Source organism: Triticum urartu, chromosome 4 (genome assembly GCF_003073215.2).
Source record: "Triticum urartu cultivar G1812 chromosome 4, Tu2.1, whole genome shotgun sequence".
Lineage (NCBI taxonomy): Eukaryota > Viridiplantae > Streptophyta > Magnoliopsida > Poales > Poaceae > Triticum > Triticum urartu.
In genome coordinates this window covers 32,963,964-32,969,963 of record NC_053025.1, presented here as the reverse complement: position 1 = coordinate 32,969,963, position 6,000 = coordinate 32,963,964, and positions in this window count along the sequence as shown.

Genomic DNA, 6,000 nt, shown 5'->3' with positions numbered 1-6,000 from the left:
GGTCGCCTCCTACTTCGCCTCCCTCCGCGGCCTTGCTGATGAACTTGCTGCCGCGGGCAAGCCTATCCAGGATGACGAACTCATCTCGTACATTCTCCACGGCCTCGACGCCGACTACCAGCCGCTCGTCTCCGCCCTCGACGCCCGCGTCACGCCCGTCACCATCAACGAGCTCTACGACATGCTGAGTAACTTTGACCAGCGCATGGCCCAGTTCCACGGCTCCTCCGGCGGCTTCAAGTCTTCTGCAAATGCCGCATCTCGTGGCAGTGGCAGCGGCCCTCGCTCGCGTGGATCTCCCCGCAACAAGGGGCGGTCAGGAAGCAACAACAACGGTGGCGGCGGCTCCAGCAACTCTCACACCGGGCGCTCCACCAACTCCAAGTCTCATCGTGGCGGCAGCTCCAGCAGGTCTCGCCCAGATGCACCACGCTGCTAGATCTGTGGCAAGCTTGGGCACACGGCCAAAGACTGTTGGTATCGCTATGATGAAGAAGATGACTCCTCTCAAGACGAGGACAAGGTTGCGGCGGCTGCGGACGGCTCCTACGGCGTCGACACGAACTGGTACGTCGACAGCGGAGCGACAAATCACATCACCAACGAGCTCGAGAAGGTCACCATGAAGGAGAAATACCGTGGCAAAGACCAAATCTACACTGCCAACGGCGAAGGTATGAGGATCAGTCACGTTGGTCATTCATTTTTTAGTACCCCTCGTCGTAAAATTCATCTAAAGAAAATCTTGCTAGTTCCTAGTGCCGATAAGAATCTTCTCTCTGTTCATAGAATTGCCACTGATAATCATGTCTTCCTTGAGTTTCATCCTTATTTTTTCTTGATCAAGGATCAGGCAACGAAGAAAATTCTCTATCGAGGTAGATGCGTTCGAGGACTCTACCCTTTGATCCCGGAGCATAGAAGATCCAATAAACAAGCCTATGGTGTTGCCAAACTTTCATCAACACGGTGGCACGATCGACTAGGACATGCTGCTTTCTCTTTAGTTGAAAAATTGCTTAGGAAAAATAAGCTCCCGTATGTTGGTGAGCGTGATCTTGAAACTATTTGTGATTCTTGTCAACGAGCGAAAAGTCGTCAATTGCCTTATCCTATATCTACTAGTGTTTCTACCAAACCCTTGCAATTAATCTTTTCTGATGTTTGGGGTCCTGCCCCCAGTTCTGTTGTTAGACATACTTATTATGTGAACTTCATAGATGACTACAGTAAATTCTCCTGGATCTATCTTCTCAAAAGAAGATAGGATGTCTTCCAAGTTTTTCAAAACTTTCAAGCTCTCGTTGAACGAAAATTTGATAGTAAGATCATTGCAGTTCAGTCTGATTGGGGAGGGGAATACGAGAAATTAAACTCATTTTTCCAAACCCTTGGCATATCACATCATGTGTCATGCCCCCACGCTCATCAGCAAAACGGCTCTGCCGAACGTAAGCACCGACATATAGTTGATGTTGGATTAGCCCTCCTAGCTGGTGCATCAATGCCTCTCAAGTTCTGGGATGAGGCTTTCCTCACAGCTGTTCCTGTCATAAACATGCTCCCTAGTCGAGTCATTAACAATGAAACTCCACTAGAACGCCTCCTTCACATTAAACCCGACTACAAATCTCTTCGTGTCTTCGGGTGTGCCTGTTGGCCCAATCTTCGTCCCTACAACAAACGCAAGCTCATGTTTCGCTCAAAACAATGTGTTTTTCTAGGGTATAGCAATCAACATAAAGGTGTCAAGTGCCTTGACGTTGCAACTGGACGTGTCTACATCTCACGTGATGTTGTCTTCGATGAAACCAAGTTTCCTTTTGCTGATCTTCATCCTAATGCCGGTGCTTTGATTCGTCAAGAGATTCTTCTTTTGCCTCCTCATCTCTCCGGTGTTGATCAAGGGGGGAACGATTGTGATAATGATCAACTGTTGACTAACCCTCTTACTGATGACACGCATGAGTCTTGTGATGTTACAGGTGAAAACAGCGAAGAAAACAGAGAAGAAAATGGTGAAAAAAACCCTCAGCCGGAGCCATATTTCATGTGCCCGGAATCTGGGGACAAATCCTCCTCGGGACTTGTTCCCCTACAGGGCAGCAGATCCTCCTCGGGATCGGTGGCGGCAGATGCGCCAGGGGTGCAGCCTGCATGCGCACCCGCCTCGGTCCAGACGCGCGCCTCGTCGCCACCTGCGGGCCGCAGCACGACACCGCCTACGTGTCAATCACCATCTGCCACACGTCAACGCTTAGTTGGTGCGGGCGGCGCACGCTTCTCCAGCCAGCCTGTGTGTTACAAGCGGCGGCCCCCGACTCGCCCGACCAACGTGGGGCCTGAAGCTGGCGTGGGATCTAGTGTCGATGCGCGCGCGCCCACGCACCCGACCAGCGTCCGACCCAAGGCCGATTCGCCGTCATGTGGCCATGATGAGTCCACTACTCTGGCGGGATCTTCTGCGGAGTCTGCACGTACACGGCAGCTGGAGTCTGCCACAGAAAATCCAAGTGAGGCAGAATCTGCCGCTGCAGCGCGTGGATCTTCCTTGGGATTGGTTCCTGCAGCAACTCCTGCTCATGCTGCGGGATCCTCTGCGTCCGAAAATTTGGCTGGTTCTCCGCGCCGTACAAGATTACAAAAGGGAGTAATACAACCTGTTGACTACAAACGAGTAACAAAATATGGCATGGTTTGTTCTACAGGTGAACCAGGTGAACCTCTTACTCTAGAAGAAGCACTTGGTGATGAAAAATGGCAGAAAGCAATGAATGAAGAATACATGGCTCTAAGAAAGAATAACACATGGCACTTAGTTCCTCCACAGCAAGGTAAAAATTTAATTGATTGCAAGTGGGTTTTCAGGATCAAGAGGAAATCTGATGGAACTATTGACCGTTACAAAGCTAGGCTAGTTGCAAAGGGGTTTAAACAACGATAAGGTATTGACTATGAGGATACTTTTAGTCCAGTTGTTAAAGCTGCAACCATTCGTCTAGTTTTGTCTATTGCTGTTTCTAGGGGCTGGAGTCTCAGACAGTTAGACGTTCAAAACGCGTTTCTTCACGGTGTTCTGGAAGAGGAAGTGTACATGAAGCAACATCCTGGGTTTGAAAGCAAGAAAACTCCCTCCTATGTGTGTAAACTTGACAAGGCACTGTATGGGTTAAAGCAAGCACCGAGAGCATGGTACTCTCGACTCTTGTCACAAAATGCAAGCACTTGGTTTTATTCCATCAAAATCTGACACTTCTTTGTTCATCTACAACAAGTCCAACACATGCATATTTGTCTTAATATATGTTGATGATATCATTGTGACAAACTCATCAAATGAAGCAATCACAGGACTGTTAAAAGATTTGAGTGCAGATTTTGCTTTGAAAGATCTTGGTGACTTGCATTACTTTCTTGGAATTGAGGTGAAGAAGCACACAGATGGACTTCATCTCTCTCAGGAAAAGTATGCAACTGATCTTGTAAAAAAGGCTGGTCTACAAGGTTGCAAGCCTACACCTACTCCATTATCCAGTTCATAAAAACTGTCTCTCACAAAAGGTAATCTTTTGAGTCAAGAAGATAGCACAAAGTATAGAAGCTTGGTAGGAGCCCTTCAATATCTTACCCTGACTAGGCCTGATATATCTTTTGCTGTCAACAAAGTATGCCAGTTTCTTCATGCACCTACCAATGTTCACTTTACTGCTGCAAAATGTTGGGGATCGTAGCAGAAATTTAAAATTTTCTACGCATCACCAAGATCAATCTATGGAGTCATCTAGCAACGAGGGGAAGAGGAGTGCATCTACATACCCTTGTAGATCGCGAGCGGAAGCGTTCAAGAGAACGGGGATGATGGAGTAGTACTCGTTGTGATCCAAATCACCGATGATCCTAGCGCCGAACGGACGGCACCTCCGCGTTCAACACACGTACGGAGCGAGGACGTCTCGCGCGCCCTGATCCAGCAAGGAGGAGGGAGAGGTTGAGGAAGAGGGCTCCAACAACAGCACGACGGCGTGGTGGTGGTGAAGCAGCAGTACTCCGGCAGGGCTTCGCCAAGCTCTTGCGGAGGAGGAGAGGTGTTGGGGAGGGGAGGGGCTGCGCCTTGGATGTGGTGTGCAGCCCTTCCCTTGCCCCTCTATTTATAGGGGAAGGAGGAAGGGGGTCGGACCCCTCTAGATGAGATCTAGAGGGGGGGGGGCGGCCAAGGGGAGGGGGCTTGCCCCCCAAGCAAGGGGGCGCCCCCCTTAGGGTTTCCCCCCAACCCTAGGCACATGGGCCCATGGGGGGGATGCGCCCAGCCCATGTAGGGCTGGTTCCCTTTCCTCTTCGGCCCATTAGGCCCTCCGAGAGAGGTGGCCCCTCCCGGTGGACCCCGGGAACCCCTCCGATGGCCCCGGTACAATACCGATATGCCCCCGAACCATGCAGACATGACCGAGACAACTCTCCGGCCAATAACCAACAGAGGGATCTGGATACCCATGTTGACTTCCACATGTTCCACGATGATCTCATCTGATGAACCACGATGTCGAAGATTCAAGCAATCCTGTATACAATTCCCTTTGTCAATCGGTACGTTACTTGCCCGAGATTCGATCATCGGTATCCCAATACCTCGTTCAATCTCGTTACCGGCAAGTCACTTTACTCGTTCCGTAATGCATGATCCTGTGACCAACTACTTAGTCACACTGAGCTCATTATGATGATGCATTACTGAGTGGGCCCAGAGATACCTCTCCGTCATACGGAGTGACAAATCCCAGTCTCGATTCATGCCAACCCAACAGACACTTTCTGAGATACCTGTAGTGTACCTTTATAGCCATCCAGTTACGTTGTGACGTTTGGTACACCCAAAACACTCCTACAGTATCCGGGAGTTGCACAATCTCATGGTCTAAGGAAATGATACTTGACACTTAGAAAAGCTCTAGCAGACGAACTACATGATCTTGTGCTATGCTTAGGATTGGGTCTTGTCCATCACATCATTCTCCTAATGATGTGATCCCATTATCAATGACATCCAATGTCCATGGTCAGGAAACCGTAACCATTTATTGATCGACGAGCTAGTCAACTAGAGGCTCACTAGGGACATGTTGTGGTCTATGTATTCACACATGTATTACGATTTCCGGATAACACAATTACAGCATGAACAATAGACAATTATCATGAACAAGGAAATATAATAATAACCATTTTATTATTGCCTCTAGGGCATATTTCCAACAGTCTCCCACTTGCACTAGAGTCAATAATCTAGTTACATTATGATGAATCGAACACCCATAGAGTTCTAGTGTTGATCATGTTTTGCTCGAGGAAGAGGTTTAGTCAACGGATCTGCGACATTTAGGTCCGTATGCACTTTACAAATATCTATGTCTCCATTTTGAACATTTTCACGAATGGAGTTGAAGCGACGCTTGATATGCCTGGTCTTCCTGTGAAACCTGGGCTCCTTGGCAAGGGCAATAGCTCCAGTGTTGTCACAGAAGAGAGTCATCGGGCCCGACGCATTGGGAATAACTCCTAGGTCGGTAATGAACTCCTTTACCCAGATTGCTTCTTGTGCTGCCTCCGAGGCTGCCATGTACTCCGCTTCACATGTAGATCCCGCCACGACGCTTTGCTTGCAACTGCACCAGCTGACTGCCCCACCATTCAAAATATACACGTATCCAATTTGTGACTTGGAGTCATCTAGATCTGTGTCAAAGCTAGCATCGACATAAACCTTTACGACGAGCTCTTCATCACCTCCATAAACGAGAAACATATCCTGAGTCCTTTTCAGGCACTTTAGGATATTCTTGACCATTGTCCAGTGTTCCATGCCGGGATTACTTTGGTACCTTCCTACTAAACTTACGGCAAGGTTTACACCAGGTCTGGTACACAGCATGGCATACATAATAGACCCTATGGCCAAGGCATAGGGGACGACACTCATCTTTTCTCTATCTTCTGTTGTGGTCG